General features: G+C 37.5%; 1 protein-coding gene across 24 annotated transcripts in view; it reads left to right on the forward strand.

Annotated features, from left to right (window-relative positions):
* Positions 1-19322, forward strand: part of rsh (radish) — a 798688-nt gene that overhangs the window by 584388 nt on the left and 194978 nt on the right. The window lies entirely within an intron of this gene.

A 19322-nucleotide genomic window follows, 5' to 3' on the forward strand; every position in this document is an offset into this window, starting at 1 on the left:
TAAATTTCACCGTTTTCGAATTTTAAATTTCGAAATTTTCGAACCTCGAACTCATAATTTAAAATAATTTCGATCTTTAATATTGAGATACCTTCAAATATATTTTTGTGCTTCAAACCATCAATAGACAAAAGCGAAATCGAATGAAAAGCTTGGGCTATATCTTTGGTAAACTGAACAAACACGATAAACAGATACAAGCAAAAACGAAGGAATACATAACAAGAAAACAAAAGTCCTGGGAAGTACGTTAAAGCACTTTTTCTTCGAAAAATTTTACAAGTGCTTCCATCGCAACGGATATTAAGTTTGCGGAACTAAGCACACCATATGAAAATTTGCTCTCTTCTTCACAAGCATACCACCTGAGATCAATTTTTCACATTTCATTCTTCGAATTTCATTGCAAACTGCCACTTTTATGTTTACTTTCTATTTCAACTACTTACTACTACAAAATAACTAAATTTTTTTTTCTTATTTTCGTATAACATTTTGCCAAATTTTGTGCAACAATGTGTTAACAATATTTCACATGGAGCCAAACATATTGGTTAACTGACCGTACCTTCACACCAAATTTACGCTCTTCAATTGGCAGCAGTTGTTTATTATGCTTGAAGTTGCTAGACACAAATTGACAAGAACTTGGCAACAAAAGCAAAAAAATGTTGGTCTAAGGTTTTATATTGCAAAACTGAAAGACGGCAAGCAAAACAAGTGTAAAATATATGAAAAGATGCAGAAACCAACTTTGTATTAATACAGTAGGATTAAAGGTTACTAAATTTAAGAAGTATAAAGAAAAAAAACTCATTTTATTTAGGGGACTTTGGGACAGGGTGCATGATTGTTGTAAATTTAAACGATTTGGCGTCACATCTTGTTAAAACATCAAAAGTCAAACATAGCCTTGAAACACACATTTTTATACTCAGCTGAGAAGAGCTTACAGAATATATTAATTTTGTTCGCATAATAGTACCCCGTAATGGCATAAACTAATCGAGATAGATATAGAGTTCTATATATCAAAAAGATCTGGGCGAAAAATTAAATTCATTTAGCCATGTCCGTCCGTCCGTCCATCCGTAAACACGATAACTTAAGTAAATACAACGCACGAAATCGGACTATAACCACGCCCATTCGATGTCGAAAATTTCGAAAAACCGAAAAAATGCGATAATTCATTACCAAAGACGGATAAAGCGATAAAACTTGGTAGGTGGGTTTACCTTATGACGCAGAAATGAAAATTAGTAAAATGTTGGGCAATGGGCTTGGCACTGCCCACTTTTAAAAGAAGGTAATTTAAAAGTTTTGCAAGCTTTAATTTTGCAGCTGAGTATGTAATGTTCGGTTACACCCGAACTTAGCCTTTTTTACTTGTTTGTTTAGGATTTTTTAGGGGATCCATCGTAAACTAAGTTAAATTTCTTTTTCGAAACTCTTCAAATTCAATATATTTTATGGGACGCCTTCGAACATCGTAATCCCGATTTCGACATGACCGAAATAAAGTTTTTTTCGAAATTCAAGTATTGGGTCATTAGGCCATTCCAATATGGGAAAGTCAAATAACCTGGTATATAGGGTCGTTCAAGCCCTATAAGTCTCCGGGCCCGGATGGAATCATTCAAAAGTCTTTGGGGACTTCCTGCCGCTGGTTGGCCATCATCTCCACTAACTGCCTCAGGCTTAACTACATCCCGAAGTCTTGGCATACGGTTAGGGTTATTTTCATTCCGAAGGCCGGCAGAGGCTCTCATGTATCACCTAAGAACTTCAGACCAATCAGTCTCTCGTCGTTTCTTCTTAAGACGTTTGAGCGGTTGATTGACCTGTACCTACGGGAAAGGATACCTCGGGGGTTACTGTCGGCTTCACAGCATGCGCACTGCAAGGGCAGATCGACAGAAACGGCTCTCCATTCGATTGTAAAGCAAATAGAGGGGTCTCTAGAACACAAAGAGTATGCTCTGGGTGCCTTTCTAGACATCGAGGGGGTTTAAACAATGTCTTACCGGGGGCAATCGAAAGAGCTCTGGTGGGTTTAGGAATCGAGGCGGCTCTGGTTGAATTTATTAGCAAACTTATATGCAACAGAATTTTCGCAGCGGAGTGGGGAGGGGCCATAATTAAGAGGAAGGTGTGCAGGGGCACGCCACGGGGGTTGTCCTATCTCCTATGCTCTGGGTTGTGGTAGTCAACGAGCTTCTTTTGGGGCTGAAGGCCAATGGTTGTCGGGTGGTTGCCTATGCAGATGACCTCGCTATCCTAGTCAGAGGCCAATTTCTGGGCACCCTGCGCGACGTTCTGCAGGGCTACCTGGATACTGTGGCTAGGTGGGATGAATCATGTGGATTGGCGGCCAACTCGGGAAAACGGAATTGGTTCTTTTTACAAGGAGGTATAAGATGCCCGATTTCAGAACTCCCTCGATTGGAGGGGTAAAGTTGGTACCTTCTGATGATAGGGTTAAATATTTGGGGATTGTTTTGGACAAGAAACTGTCCTGGAGAACAAATGTGGAAGATCGGGCCAGGAAGGCCGCCGTTGCCTTGTACTGCTGCAGAGAGGTTATCGGAAAGAGATGGGGACTCTCGCCAGGAGTAGTACACTGGATTTATGAGATGGTGGTCAAATCGATTCTGCTATATGGAGTGCTGGTCTGGTGGAAAGCACTGGACACGGCGAGCACCTCTAAAATGTTAGTGTTAGTGCAACGAACGGCGCTGGTTGGTATCAGTGGCGCTCTGAGAACAACACCTACCTTTGCACTGAATGTCATGTTGAACATACATCCAGTAGATATTGCGGGAATGCAGCCGCGGCCCGGTCGTTGATCACGCTTCGTGATATGGGTTATTGGCTTTCTGACTTCAGACACTCTAGCCTTCTTACTAGTTTCGACTTTATCCCGGACAGGACGGACTATTGTATGCCGATGACCGCTCCCTATGCAACCTTCACCCCAGTCTTTCCCCCGAGGGAGGAGTGGGGAAGAGGAATTATCTGGGCCATGGGACCGGTTAACTTGTTCACGGATAGATCGCAAGTTTAAGTTGGCTGATCACTGCAGTGTACTCCAAGCGGAAGTTGCTGCGATTAAGGATGCGGTGGATGGAATGCTATCCAGTGCATCTACTCTGATAGCCAAGCGGCTATCAAGGCCTTGACCTCAACTACAGTGCGATCGAGGGTGGTTTGGGAGTGCCTGACCCGTTGTTGTTATTGTAGGAATGTTTCGCCCCACCTAATACAGACCGATCACAAATTGTCATCAATATCCTCTAACGGGAGTCCAAGGAAACTTGCTGTTTCGTCAGGGGTGGACTATAATGAAAGGGGTGTTAGAGGTGCTGGTTCCACATTACAATCAAAGATATGGTTGGTGTAATGTGGGGACACATTGCAAGCGGGGCATACATTTTGTATGTCGGGGTTGATTGTGGATATGTAAGAGTTTAACCTGTTACAGTATCCAGAACGAAGTTGAGCCACAGTGACTCGCGTTTCCCTGGGGAGTATGCGTTCCTCTTCCGCAAGTTTTGGGTACTGTTCCCCGAGTACTGGATTCACCGGGCAATTCCCGGCATAAACGTCCGACGCCTGTTTGTGGAGTTCACCAAGGACCTGCTTGTGTTTTTTTGCTTCGTACGGCTGATTTCTCAGGTGCCATATTTCCTCAAAATGCTTACGGAGATGACTCCTTAAGTCCCTAGGCGGTGCTGGCTCATCAATCAGATGTCTGTTGGGATGCCCAGGTTTCTGGGTATTCAACAGGAACTGTTTGGTTAGCATGTCATTTCTCTCCCTGATGGGGAGTATTCTCGCCTCGTTATGTAGATGGTGTTCTGGGGATATAAGAAGACAGCCCGTGGCGGTACTGAGCGCAGTATTTTGACAGGCCTGTAACTTCTTCCAACGGATAGTTTTTAGGCTTGGCGACCTTATAGGGGATGCGTAGCACGCAAACGGCTGGCCAATTTCTTTGTATGTGGTAATGAGCGTTTCTTTGTCTTTTCCCCAAGTACTGCCAGCAAGGGATTTGAGGATTTTATTACGGCTCTGGATTTTCGGAACAATTGCGGCTGCGTGCTCACCAAAATGTAGTACCTGATCAAACGTCACACCCAAGATTTTGGGGTGTAGGACAGTCGGTAGCGTAGTGCTATCGACGTGGATGTTCAAAATGGTCGACATTTGGGACGTCCAAGTTGTAAATAGGGTCGAGGATGATTTAGTCGGTGATAATGCCAGGTTTCGCGAGGCGAAAAAACTGGAGAGTAACTCCTTCTGGTGGCGAAGGTAGTTTTGATATGTAAAAATTTAACAAAAGTGTGGATAGGACACCACCCTGAGGCACCCCTTGTTTAATTCTTCTTGGCTTTAATATTTCGTTTCTGAATTGCACCGATGCCTGCCGACCACTCAGATAATTTGCGGTCCACCTTTTAAGACATGAGGGAAGGGTAGATCCTTCCAAGTCTTGCAGTAACGTGCCATGGTTGACCGTATCAAAAGCTTTTGATAGGTCTAGCGCTACGAGTACTGTTCTGTGGTGGGGCTTCTGATTTAAACCACAATTTATCTGGGTGCTAATGGCATTTAGCGCGGTGGTGGTCTTATGGAGTTTTCTAAAGCCATGCTGATGACAGGCTAGCTGCAAATTTGCTTTGAAGTGGGGGAGCAAAATGGCTTCAAGCGTCTTGGCTACTGGCGATAGGAGAGATATCGGGCGATATGACTCTCCTATGTTAGCTGGTTTGCCAGGCTTTAGTAGCGGGACCACCTTGGCCGTTTTCCATTTTTCGGGTATGACAAAGGTGGAAAGAGACGGGTTGAAGACATGTGCTAAATATTTAAAACCTTCTTTCCCTAGGCTTTTAAGCATCGGCATGGCTATGCCGTCTGGGCCCACTGCTGTGGATGGTTTAGCATGACCGATGGCATCCTCAACCTCTTTGGCGGTGATGGTAATTGGTGACGCGCTGAACTTATGTTTACGTGCGTGTCTGTTGGCCCTCCGTCTATTTTTGTCGACCGTAGAATGTATTATACATATATTGTGGGCAGAAAGCGCTCACGCATTTTTTCGCATCCGACAGCACTTTGCCGCCAAAGGCGATGGAAACTTTGTCATTGTGCCTAGACGGATTCGATAGGGACTTTACAGTGGACCAATGTTTACCTACACCGGCAGAGAGGTTACAACCGCTTAGGTGCTCCTCCCATTTCGCCCGCTTGTGTTCATCCACAAGCAGTCTGATGCGTTGGTTTATATCCCTTATTTGGGGGTCGCCGGGATCGAGCTGCGGGAATGAAACGAGCCGAGGCGGATTCAATGACCTTGCGGAAAGCACGCTCCCCTTGGCAGGCATCAGTTGGGATAGGGAGGGCAGCAAAGCGGTTGTCTGTAAAGGATTTGTATTCGTCCCACTTTCCTTTTTTAAAGTTAATGAAAGTGCGTTTTTCTGCGACGATGAAGTCGGCGGTACGCTCGAACGAAATAAGTGTAGGCAGGTGGTCGGATGCCAATGTTACCATCGGCTGCCAGTTAACGCAGTTTACGAGTTCTGCGCTCACGATTGAGATATCCGGCGAACTGTGACAGCTTCCTACCATACGTGTGGGGGCGTCTCCGTTTATAGTGCAGAACTTCCTTTCTTCTATTTGACCCGCTAACATCTCACCCCTACTGTCCACCCGCAAGTTTGAATGCCATAGATCGTGATGGGCATTGAAATCGTCAAAGATAATGCGAATGCCTGACCTCGCTTGCGATTGCATCGAATTATTTTACAATTAAGATTATCTGGGTCCCTGGTAACTGTCAAGCGGATCTCTTAGTCCGCATCGGTACAACTAAACCGGATGAAGATGGCTGCAGGGATTTCGGGAATCCGCTGGCCACCTGTGGATTGCTCCTCCATAGCTGGGTCTCCAGTCAGCTCAGCAAATGTTGGGTGGATACCACGTCTTGCAGGGTAGCAAGATTTTTCTGGCCTAAGGTGGATGGCAGGAGGTCTGCTGAAATAATTGGGTTCACTAAGGCTCACCTATCAATGGTCATTGGGGTTTTGAAAGGGCACTGTCCAATGGGTATCCATGCGGTACGTCTCACTATACAGGAAGCTCCATCCTGCTGCAGCTGTATGGAGGATGATGAGGTGAAATCACCAAATAACTTTATGCTTCATTGCCCAGCTTTTGCCAGAACTAGGCGAAAGTACTTCGGTCGCGACTCACTTGGATCACCCGAGGATTTATCCAAAGTTGAGATCGGTATCATTAGGAGCTTTATCGTTGCTACTCAACGATTCTCTAAGTAGCTAGTTCTAAGTCACTGTTATTTTTGGTGTATGTGGTATCACAACGGACCTTCGTGTTGTCCAAGTGAGCTATCCTTATCAGGGCAGTTACCACCTAACCTAACCTAACCTAAGTATTGGGTATAGAAATATGGGATTTCTTTTCCGGATCATTCGTGAGCTGAAGTTTTTGGCGTTCCAATTTTGCTATCTCGAAATTCTGGTTTAAAAATTCTCAAAATTCTGATGGTTACCGAAATTAAGTTTTTTTTTTAATTTCAAATATTGGGTATGAAAATACAAACATTTTCTTAAAAAAAAAAGACTGAATCTTTCAGAAATTTGAGACTTCGACCTCAAAGGGGGTGTATACGAAAGGGAAAGTTTTAGGTTTTATAAAAAATGTATGACAAAAAATTGTTACCATCTTTCGAACTTCGAAATTCTAATTATAAATTCTCGACCTGAAGGGTGTTATACAAAAAGTCGCTCTGTACACCCAGATTTCAAACAATGAGACTATCGCTTATACTTAATTTAATTCCACTCGTACTTAGAAATTTTCTCAAAAATCCAAGTTTTAATGCAATTTATTTCCCGAAGGTCTTAGCCCGTATAACTTTTTTCAACTGTCAAACTTTTTAGTTTCAAGTTTTTCGATTTCTAATTTCGAAATATTCGATATTAATTATATTTCTGGAATTTTAATATTAATGCAAATTACTTTACAATTTTCGATTTCCATGCTTATTGATTATTCAAGAACTAAGAAGTCCTTTCTGCACATGAAAATTTACTTTTCGTAAACTTAAAAAAAATTCGAACTTTGAAACAGATACAAATAAAATTTTTTAAACCGGTATTAGCTTCGTTTCACGTCATTTAGTTGAAAGAAGGAAATGCATTTTTCATTAATCTTTAAAACAATATAAGTGAAATATAAAAATAACAAAATTTCGAACACCGAAACTTTGTAATTACTTCTGTGTTATTTCGATAAAACATGTATCTTCAAAATTTAAATTTAATTAATGTTCGTTTGGTAAAATAATCACTTTTTAGGCGTGGGTTATGTACTCAATACCTTTTTTTTTTCAATACATAAACTGCGTTTAGATATTTCGTGTGTCAAAATATTCGAATATCGATGTATTCGAATTTAGGAAACTATGATCTTTGAAAACCATATCTGTAGGGTAACACATAACTTAACGAAGGCTAGCCTATTCGAATCTCGGAAATATCCAGGATCGCAAATGAGTTGTGATAAACTGATTAGTGAATTACATAAAATGTCTACTTTTTCTGGAAAAAGTTCTTTTTACGATATTCGAGATGTGCACAAAAACAGAATACTTCTGAAGAAGTGTTATTGCGAAAAAGTATGCATGTTAGAAATTTCGATTTCGAAATTGTTGAACAGAAAATTATGTTTCGATTTTTCGAGCTTCGACATTCGAAATTTGATAATTTCCAGCATCGTGAATATTCTGTGGTGAACTCATTAATATACCTCAAAATAAACGATCTTAAGGACCTAAAACTTTACTGCGTTTACAAAATTTTGAAAACTGCAAATTTTTAAACTTCAAAAAATGGAAAAAAATTTAGAACGCATAAAAAAGATTTTTGCATAAACGGCTTTATCACAAATTTATTCAAGAAATTATGACTGATTTACTACCAAACTTCGAACTTTTCGAGCTTCGAAAGTTCGGTTACCTAATAAATTTGTGTTTAAGGTCCCGACTAGATCATTGACAATCCGAAACGCCTAAAAAGTTTGAAAATTCGAGCTTCGAACATAAATTATTTCCAAAAACTTGTATTGTCGTACTCATAGATTTTTGTACTTCATAATATATGCATATTGTTTAAGAAAACTAAAACAACTACGCTTTCGACATTGGTTACTTCCGTCGCAGTTTCCATTTGTTAATAAAAATTAAGCAGCAAGCAAAAACTATTATCTCCAGAAATGCTACGCATCATTAGCTTCAATTTCTATGCATTCAGCTACAAAAAAACACAAATTATATAAAATTCATATGAGTTACTTTAGCGTAAAAGGTACTTACTTCGCCCCTTTCAAAAGCTTTGCACACTCTCCATTAAGCGCTTACAATACAACTATGATGCCTTTGTTAGTGGAGTAGGGGCGTCGAATAATGAAACTTGAAAAATAATGCACTGAGTGTAGCAAAATTGCTGTTAAATGTTGTTGAACAAGTTGGTAGTGAATACCAAAAAAAAAAAACAGAGAGTAAAGGAGGAAAATGTGAAAGTATAAAGTCGAGGGGTGAATTGAAGAAGAAAAGTAATTAAATGCAATTTTCATGCACCAATTGTTATTGCACTGCCGATGTTGTTGGGGCTCCAACTTATCCCTTTGATTGTCTGCTGCATTTAAATGAAATTCCTATAAGCGACAGAAGCTTTAAAGGATTTTGTTGTTATTACGAGCACCAATCGTGTCTATGAAGCAAATAGTCACATTTGACTCATACTCCACCCTTCACCTGACTCTTAAAAGGCTTTCAAAACATCGTTGTGAAAGTCACTAATGGTTTCTAATAATCTTGCATTCGGCACATCTTGTGCTCTTACAATTATGACTCCTTTTATAACATGAGTCACATTTCACTCATATACAAATTACGGATCTCATATTTTCTGACTCCCAAAATGATATGGCGCTCTTATCAGCAGCAAATATGAGTATTTTCAGCTACGCTAACTATTATTTTTTTTTTTCTTTGACTCTTGTTGGCGCGTTTAAAACTGAAATTTGCTATTTCCGATCTTGTTTTTAAACGTTTGCTCCCAATGCACGGGTTATAACTCACATTCCTTTATAGTAACAAATAATTCCTACATATAGCAACACTCATATCGATATTATCTGAGGTTATGTACCTTTCACATTAATGACTCATATCCGACTCATAAAATGAAAAAGTTTTGCTGGGCACATTCCAAAAACGTTACCTGTGATGTGTGGTAAAAAAACGCAAATAAAGTATGTCTCCAAGTGACAAAAATAACAGCAACAGCATCATAGTACAAATGTTGGCTTCCCTTGAGAGTCGAACAGAGGAGACTAACTTTTGAAGTCGTAAAATGAGGAATACTTATTTATATTGTTACTGTTGTTGCAGTAAAACTAATCAAAGTGTAAGTAGATACACGTATAAAGTTGCACATTACACACACACATACATACATCTGGGGTAACGTAGTTAATATTCAGCAACATGTCCAAATGCTTCAGTGTCATTATTACCGAGATCGAGCGGGGATTTTATACACAAACTCACCACGTAGGAAATGAGCTAATGTGCCGTAGTTTGAGTAAGCTAAATGTAAAGTAGACGCACCAATGAGCCAAGTATAGTATATTTCTTGCACTGACTACTATTACATGGTGATGACACAAATAACCTTCGTTTATTTTAAACTCACTTACTATGGGTTACTTATCAACTAGTTTGTTAATAGTTGATTAGAGGAAGATTTATTTGACCTTTGTTCTGAACACGTCATTCAGTTTTTATTAACTTTCAATTAGAGATGGCAGTCTATATTTTACACCTTACTACAGGCGCTAGATGTAGTTTAAGTCTTATGTAAATTGTGGAATGCTACTTCTGAAGGTCTGATTCTTGCTCCAAGAAGTTTAGTGCTGCAAGGGAGGTAATTTATTGTAAAAACTATTTCCAAAATTTCCTAAAAGGCACACTCAGGTAACCCACAAGTATGCACCCTTGTTTTTTCCTCATTTTATCTCATCGGTCTACGTGGCTTACAACAGCACACTATGAGCACAATCAGTAGCATTGGGATGCAGCCGCCGAAGTCGAAGTCAGGTAATTGAGCATGAAATTACCCGTACTCATTGTAGACTGTTCACCTGCACCCATCGCTGCAGCAGCTATTCGACGAAGGTGGTTGAGTTGAATTGAAATTAATTGCGAAAATATGCAATTAATTAATATTGAAATTTGTAATGCACCGAATGCCAAATCAAAGTTGTGCAGAGGGATAAACGAGATTTCTGCACGAGTTAGTGGGAATTGATGATGTAAAGCAAGCAACAAAATTTGAGTTTGTTTGGTTTAAGTACAAGTTTTTGGATAATTAAATTTTTGAGTGCTTTTATTAAACTCACTGGTAAAGGTAAATATAATAAAATTAAATTAAATTAAATTAAACTAAATTATATTAAATTAAATTAAATTAAATTAAATTTATAAAATTATATCAAAATTAAAAAGATTTCTTAAAACTTTATTTAAAATGAATTATTAAAGCTTAAAAACTATAAACCACAAACACTTATCAAAAATAATCGAAATTGTTTGTAGAAAATAGAAAATCTAAAATATATTTCAAAATAAAATACTACGAACGTAAGAATAAAATTAAAAATTCAAAAAGGAAGTTAAAAAAAGATTACATAAGAAAAATTAAATGCTAAAAACTACAGCGTGGAAAACTTTAAACTCAAAATTTGAAACAACAATGTTTTATTAATAACTAGCAGACCCGTCAGACGTTGTTCTGCCCTAAATTTGTTCTATCTACATAAATTTTAATAAGCTTTTTCCGTCTAACTCTGCTCCCCCACCCCCTCACTTTTTCTTAATCCTTTTATTCACTCCTCCCTCCGTCTTTCGCTTCATCTATCTCTATCTTCGTCTCACTCTATCTCTTTCTCAGTCTCCATCTCCTTCCATCTTTTCTCTTCTCTCAAGTTTTTCCCATTCTTCTTCATCCCTTATTGCCATGCAAATCGAATAGGACGTATGTAAATAGGTATGTGGGTATTATTAATTCATGTTTTAATTTCGGCTTCGCATGCATATTTATCAGTTTTACCTGGTTGATGCGACTAAATCGAATATCACAATGAAAATTACTTTAAAGCTCTCAGCAACAGATTCCATTTGATATCCCTATTACACACACATTCTAGGGGTATCCGGGTCCAGGTTTTGGCCTATATCTTGAGACCCTACTCACCCAGCGGTATAAAAATTACTCTATACTAAAGCACTCATCAACAACTTCAATTCGATAACCATAATGTAAAAACACATTCTAGTGTTACCGTGATCCACGTTTTGGCCTATATCTCGAGACCCTTCACAAATAGGTATGAAAACTACCCTGTACTAAAGCAGCCATCAACAGCTTTAATTTGTTATCCATATTGTATAAACACATTCTAGGGGTACCCGTGTCCACGTTTTCGCTTATATCTCGAGACCCAAGTTATCCGCGGGCACGACAAATACCCCGTATCAAAGTACTCATAAACAGCTTCCATTTGATACCCATATTGTACAAACATACCCCAGGATTACCCAGGTCAACGTTTTGATCTCAAGACCCTATCCAGAACGGGATAAAAATTAGCCTATGTCTGTCCCCTGGTTCTAAGCTACCCCTCCACCAATTTTCAGCCAAATATGTTCATCCGTTACTTCCTCTTCAATCACTCTTTAAAAAAAAAAGCGCATCAAAATCCGTTGCGTTTTTTTAAAGGTTTAAGCATTCAAAGGGACATAGGGACAGAAAAATAGACTTTGTTTTATACTATGTAGTGATGTTGATCCATACATGCCTATAAACCTACGCCCGAAGTTAAATAACGCAGCGAATACTATATATGTACGTATGTATGTGTCGCATCAATCCTTACTCAAAAGCAATTAGCGCGGACAGTTATTTCACAGCGAACAAACACACATACGCATTTTTTGATAAAAATGTTACTTTTGTTTAAACAATTTGGCTGATTTAAGAAAGGAATCAAGTATTTTTTTCATTCAGATCGAAGGTAAATATTTCAAAGTTTTACTGAAAAGTAGAATTTTTAAATCCGCCCATCCGTTTATGAGTTATAGCTGTGTAAACAAAAATTTTATGATTTTTTACTACATTTTGGCAATTTGCCACGCCCCTATAACATATACCTTCAAATTATATTAACTGTACCATCTCACGTAGCTAAGCTTTCAAATGCAAAAAACCGTTTTAAAATCGGAGCGTTCAGTGCGAAGTTATGTGCATACATGACATTTAGCGACTTTATTTTATAAGATTTATAGATAGATAGATTATATTCCAAATTTAAACCTTAATTCGAAAATTTTTAATTTTGTTTAGTATTTAGAATTTAAAATTATAAATTTACAATTGAGAATAAAAAAAATATTAAAATTAAATGTCTGCATTAACGTTTAAATCTACAAACTGAAGAATAATTTAAAGGATGTAAACTTAAAAACTAAAATCTTAATTTTAAAAATTTTATATTCAGAATTAAACATTAAATATTTATATGAGTTAACCGGGAATTGCCCGTATCGCTTTAGATGTATGAAAACATTTAATTCAAGCAATTTTTAATTTTATAATTTATTTAATAATTTGGGAAAAATTTAAACAACGCGACATCAGGACGGACAAGGCGACAGCTGTTTCGATTGAAGAGATTTACAAGGTATAATCGAAACAGCTGTCGCCTTGTCCGTCCTGATGTCACGTTGTTTAAATTTTTCCCAAATTATTAATTAAATATTTATGTTAAAATAAATAATAACTTAAAAAAGATGTAACCATCAAAAAGGAAAAATTAATTATACAAAATTAAACTTAAATTATATTTTAACTTAAAAAAACTGCACACTAAAAATTTAAATACGAAAATCAAAAACTATAAATGTAAAATAAAAAATTTAAAAGAAAAATTTTGAAACAAAAAAGTTTTAATATATTAAATTAAACTAAAAGTTAAAAATAAAAAATTAAAAATAGGAAAACATAAATTCAAAAATATATACTTGAAGCTAACAATTAAATACTAAAAGTTCAAATTTGAAATTAAAAAACTATCAATCACAAATTAAAAAGTATAACTTGAAATTTTAAAACTGCAAATCCAAACATTGTTATTAAAAATCAAAAAAACAAAAACAAAATATTCAAAAAAAAGAAATAATAATTAAAAATTTTTAATTATAAATTGAAAATTTTTAATACAAATTGAAAAAATTTTTATTAACATTCAAAAATTTAAAATGTAAACCCAAATATCAAAACGAAAAATTAAAAGTCAGTCAACAAAATTTAAAATAATATTATATTAAGTCAGAACATATTAAATAAAAACAAAAAATTTAAGAGAAAAAAGTAAAAAACAAACAAAAACGCGATATCGAAAATATAAAATTTTAAATTAAAGTTAAAGTAAAAAATTAATACTCAAAAGTAAGAAGCAAAAATTTTAAATTGAAAACGAAATAAAAAAATTTAAAATCAATATCTAAAATTAAAAGATTTATTAATTTTATTTTAATTTATAATTTTAGTTTTCAGTTTAAACTTTGATTGTAAAGATTTTAACAAGGAAATGAGCAATAAAAATTAAATAAATAAATAAATAAATGTATAGCGCGAATAGCCTCCGAAAATATTTTAGGCCGAGCTTCTCGTCCAATTTGCCGAGGGGCAACCCCGCTTAGAAAAACTTTCTTCTAATAGACAAATTTTGTTTCTATGAATGTTTTATTTGAATGTTGCTTTGCTCGGGACGTGAACCCAGGATCCTCACTGTGGTAGGCGGAGCACGCTACCACCACACCGCGGCGGCTGTAAAAGGAATAAAAAATAAATTTAAATATGTTAAAATATGTAGATAAAATTCCCTTTAGTTTATCTTGTTGTTGTTGTAGCGATAAGGTTGCTCCCCGGAGGCTTTGGGGAGTGTTATCGATGTGATGGTCCTTTGTCGGATACAGATCCGGTACGCTCCGGTAACACAGCACAGCGCTGGCCCGACCATCTCGGGAACGATTTATGTGGCCACTTTAAACCTTCAGGTCATCCCCTCCCTCTCCAACCATAAGTTCCAGCAGGAACTTAGGGTCGCCAGAGCCTCGTCTGTTAGTGAAACAGGATTCGCCGCGGATAGGTGAGGTTGACAATTGGGTTTGGAGAAGCTATATATTGCGCCGGCAACCTGAGGGTTGCGCTACACAGCCTCTTGAATCTGGTATTTTAGTCGCCTTTTACGACAGGCATACCCACCGCGACCCCCTAACTTTAGTTTATCTGCCTCCTTCCTATATGTCCACGACTCTCGCACGAAATATTGTAACTATCTTGATGACATTGCTTCCAATAAGACGTCATGTTGGTACAGAGCAAGCTAATATAGCTAAGCACTACATTCTTTTTATTCAGAATAGTACGTATGCGGTATCAGCGAAACTTAACAAAATCGATTTTGAGCATCTTGTATCTTATCTTCTAAAGAATTTTGGAAGTTTTTCGAAAAAATTCGAAGTCTTGTTTCCTGTTTTTTTTTTCTTCAAAACCTACTTTATGCCATAAATTCATTTAAATTCTTAAATTGCATGCCAATAGTACTAGAATTCACCTGAGGTTATATATCTTACCTTTGGTGTATGTATGCGAGTATTATTGTGTACATCAACAGCATTATTTTCGACGTTTCTAATTCATTATCAGAATCATGGAATGAACATTGAGAATACACAGCTGAAACTGGCCGATAAAAGGAGAAGAAAAGTCAAAATTATAGAAAAGTAGATAGGGCAACGGTTTTTTTCTTTTCTTGCTTATTCATCTATTTGCTTTCCTAAGTTATTCAGGTATCTTGTTGACAACTTTATTTTGTGTAAGAAATGTGAAAGCGAGTGAGCTAAGGCAGTCAATGGAATTTGAGGTAATAAATTTTCTGGCATTAGTAATATGTTGTGCTTTACAATTGAATGAAGGGAGATTATGGTCGCGTGAGTCTGTAGGAAATAGATTCAACATTGAGGTGACTTCAACCAAATGCTGCATTTGTTTATTCGTCGTGACAATTGATGCTTTTTTAAGCATCAAAAGAAGTATGCTTATTCTCCACAATTCGAAATCTTTAATAAAGTTTCAATATCTTATTAAAAACACATCGTTAAATCAATGCGTTAGCCCATAGTACTCTTGCTACTGGCGATGAGTTTACAAACAAACGCTGTATAAATGAGGGTCTCCTTTTTTCTCTGCGCGGTGATCGAAACTTGGGCTCTTTTAAATCAGCTTGCCTAAGTGTTTATAATCAGCTTGCCTGAGTGCTAACCTAGGCTAAATGTATTTATGTATATCTTCTTTTTCACTTTTATGTAGCCTCTTCAGCTGCACATCTTGACAAACTGACTATCTATCAACTTTTTGTAGTCAGTAGACTGACTATTATCTCACTTTTTGTAGTCAGTAAATAGTTAGTGTTGATTTTTGCATTATTTCATATCCACTTTTTAATAATTTTTTTGTAACTTAATAAAATATAACTGCATTTCTTGACTAACTGGCTACTAACTAACTTTTTGCACCCAGTAAATAGTTAATACTGCTTATGTTTCCATTGTTTCGCATTTAGTTATAAGCTAGTTTTTGTAACTAAATCAAATATAGTTGAGTTTTGAAAAGACTATATTTTACATGTGGAACTGTTTTTTTTTACATGAGAGTCCAAAAAAATTTCCTGAGGGTAACTACAATATAATGTGTTAATATTTTTTATTTGCATGATAAAATTTTCCTAAAAGACAGTTTTACATAACAACAAAGACTTATTCGACTTTCCATAAATTGAAGACAAAAAGCATAGAAAATATTATCCAATAAATAAAAAGCGCAGTCTTTGTTGATAGCAAAATTAAATTTGTGCTTTTGAAATAAGCTGAAAATGTATAGCTTCCTAAATATAAAAGCGAAGGTAAATATTGTTAATATTTTCTATAGGAACTGTACATCTTGTTTCTTCTGAGGAGCTAAACTTGGAGGTTGAGCTGCTTTGTATCAGAAATTTCTTCATGTCTCACTTACACTTTCAGCGGGATTAACCTTACGTTGCGAACATCATTGTTACAGCGTCTCTAAGTCAGGCTAGGTAAGGGCAAAAGTAATCAATTTTAAAAAGTAAAATTATGGCCAGACAATTTAAAAGTAAATAAAACTTTGTCTTACGGTCATTGTTAAGATATGATGGATAGTATTTCTAGTAGGAATAAATATGTGGATCGTAACCTCATAGACACTAAAGTCCTGTGTGGAGGCAAATAAATTGGTATTTTTTTTCTGTGAACTTTCGATTCAGTAATATTTTGTTTTATTTTAAAATGATTTACGGCATCAGTTTCCAAACAAACCAAAATCCCAAGCCTACACTGGCTAGGCCATGTTATGCGTATGTGAATAGTCAAAAGCCTTTTTTTGACTTTGCAGCTTAATTTGTTGTTGCTGCAATGATATGTATTGATATTGCAATGATATGCTTGTGTCCTATTGCCTTTTACCAGTTCACTTGCACTCACTTAGCACCCTTTTCACCGAACATAAATAAGAACGCGACCGCTCGATTGCTATACAAGTACTAACTTTTGTTGAATTCATGAAATGCAAAATAGGATATGTGTTTATAAGGAGAGCAAAAATGTATGGTTTACAGTAATTAGTTTTTGTACAAAAAAAAATAGTCATGATAAGTATAGAATAATGTATGTATACTACGTATGTATATTAGGGTGACCCAACATCCCGCCCCCGTTGAAAGAAGTTTCAAGCAGGAAGCAATGCAATTTTGTGGATGGCACGCCTTATTATGCCCTTAGATGTTTGCACATCAACTACTCGAACGCGCTTGTCCTTGCCGGGAATGGCAGCTACGATTCTGCCTGTTATCCAACGCTGCGGAGGCACATTATCTTCGTGAATGATCACTAGGGAATCGACGTGAACGTTTGGTTGATCTCGAACCCATTTATTGCGTGAATGCAGTTCGCTTAAATATTCGCGCGACCACTGTCGCCAAAAGTGATGCTTAACTGCGCTAATGTGTTTCCATTGGTCTATGTTGTGTAGCTCTTTATTTATTTCCTCATTTCGCTCCGGGATTGCTTTTAATGAGCTGCCAATTATGAAGTGAGCAGGCGTTGGAGCCTCGTAATCATTTGGGTCGCTGGAAAGTGGCGTGAGTGGCCTAGAATTGAGAATGGCTTCTATCTCTATAACTGCCGTTGTCAGTTCCTCATATGTGAGACGCGCATTACCCAGCGTTCGGTTTAGGTGCCCCTTCGCTGATTTTACTGCGGCTTCCCATAGGCCGCCGAAGTGTGGTGCTCTGGGAGGAATGAAGTTGAAGTTTATAAATTCGTTTGAGCAAAAATGTGTAATTTTGTTTTTTGTGTTAGGATCGAATAAAAATTGATTCAGCTCACTCAGTTTGCGATCAGCGCCAACGAAGTTTGTGGCATTGTCACAAAATATGTCGGTTGGCAAACCTCTTCTGCCTATCATTCGTTTAAGCGCTGCAATTAATGCGTCTGTTGACAAGTCTGAGACGACTTCGATATGTAGTGCCTTTGACCAAAGACAGACAAATATAGATATGTACGTTTTGTATGGAGTTTTCCCTCTAATTCCTAGATATGTGCTAACAGGGCCGCAAAAGTCAACAGCACATCGAGAGAAGGGTCGGCAGGGCGTGAGCCTTTCGACGGGGAGGTTTCCCATCATTTGTTGCAGCAGCTTTGGACGATATCTCACACAGTGTATGCACGACCGAACAACCCCACGAGCAGCATCTCTAGCATTGATGACCCAAAACCTGAGGCGAATAAGAGCAACTAGATTTTTTGGTCCGGCATGAAAATTTGTAATGTGTAAATGGCGCACTAGGCATTCAACAAAGTGACATTTGCTTGGTAAAAGCACAGGATGTCGCTGTGTGTGTGGCAGAACTGTCAATTCGAGTCGACCGCCCACTTTAAGCAAGTTAAAGCCACAAGTGTCGCTCATGAACGGATTTAGAAATTTGAGCGAATTTTCAGCTGGTTTGCCTTTCTTAACGCGACATATATCTTCTGAAATATATTGTTGTTGAATATTCCAAATTATGCACCAAAGCGCGGTTTCAATTTCTTGCGGTGATAAATTTGGAGTGTCGATGATATTTTTGCTTGCTTTATTGGTTTTTCTATAAAACCGGAACATCCATGCAATGACACGTACACCAGTCATATGCGTGCTATATTTTGCGATACTTTCAATGATATAATTCGACTTCTCAGCGGCGAAAAATATAGCTTTGCGTTTTTCTTTGACGATTTCATCCATGTCAGGGCAGATTGCGAGTTTTCAGGCCAAAATTCTGAGCAACGTTTTAAAAATGGTGGTCCCGAGTACCATATAGATTTTTGGAGCTCTGATACTGTGCAGCCCTTGGACACAATATCTGCAGGATTATGTTGCGTCGGTACGTGTCTCCAATGGCAATTACTAGTCAACTCTTGTGTCTCAGATACACGGTTGCCAACGAAGGTTGATAAAGTGGAGGAATGCATACATAGCCAATGTAAGACAATTTGCGAATCTGTCCATAAGTAAACTACCAAATCTTGATCAACGAATATATGTCTGACCTTTGAAATTAGTTGTGCGAGCAATTGCGCTCCATAGAGTTCAAGCTTTGTTAGCGATTTTTTCTTTGTTGGAGCGATACGAGATTTGGCTGTTATCAATCTTGTTGTGGCATTACCATTTTTAACCTCGGCACGAACATAGACACAGCATCCATATGCGCGGATGGAAGAATCGCAAAAACCGTGAAGCTGAGTTGAAAAAACAGTAGTTTGTAAACAATAGCGCGGGACCTGCAATATTGACAACGAAGAGAATTCTTTGAGCAAGTTTTGCCAAGCACAATGGAGATTTTGGGGCACCGATTCGTCCCAATTTAGCTTGAGTAGCCATAACTCTTGTAAGATGATTTTCGCTTTAACAAGCAGCGGAGCAAGGAGACCGAGAGGATCGAAAGGCGACGATGCTAGTGACAATATATTGCGTTTTGTCGACTTGTCCGACTTTAGAACCCTGGGCAAAAACGAAAATAAAAAAATATCATTATGTTGGTCCCAAGTAATGCCGAGT

This window comes from Eurosta solidaginis, chromosome 4 (assembly GCF_040869045.1).
Source record: "Eurosta solidaginis isolate ZX-2024a chromosome 4, ASM4086904v1, whole genome shotgun sequence".
NCBI lineage: Eukaryota > Metazoa > Arthropoda > Insecta > Diptera > Tephritidae > Eurosta > Eurosta solidaginis.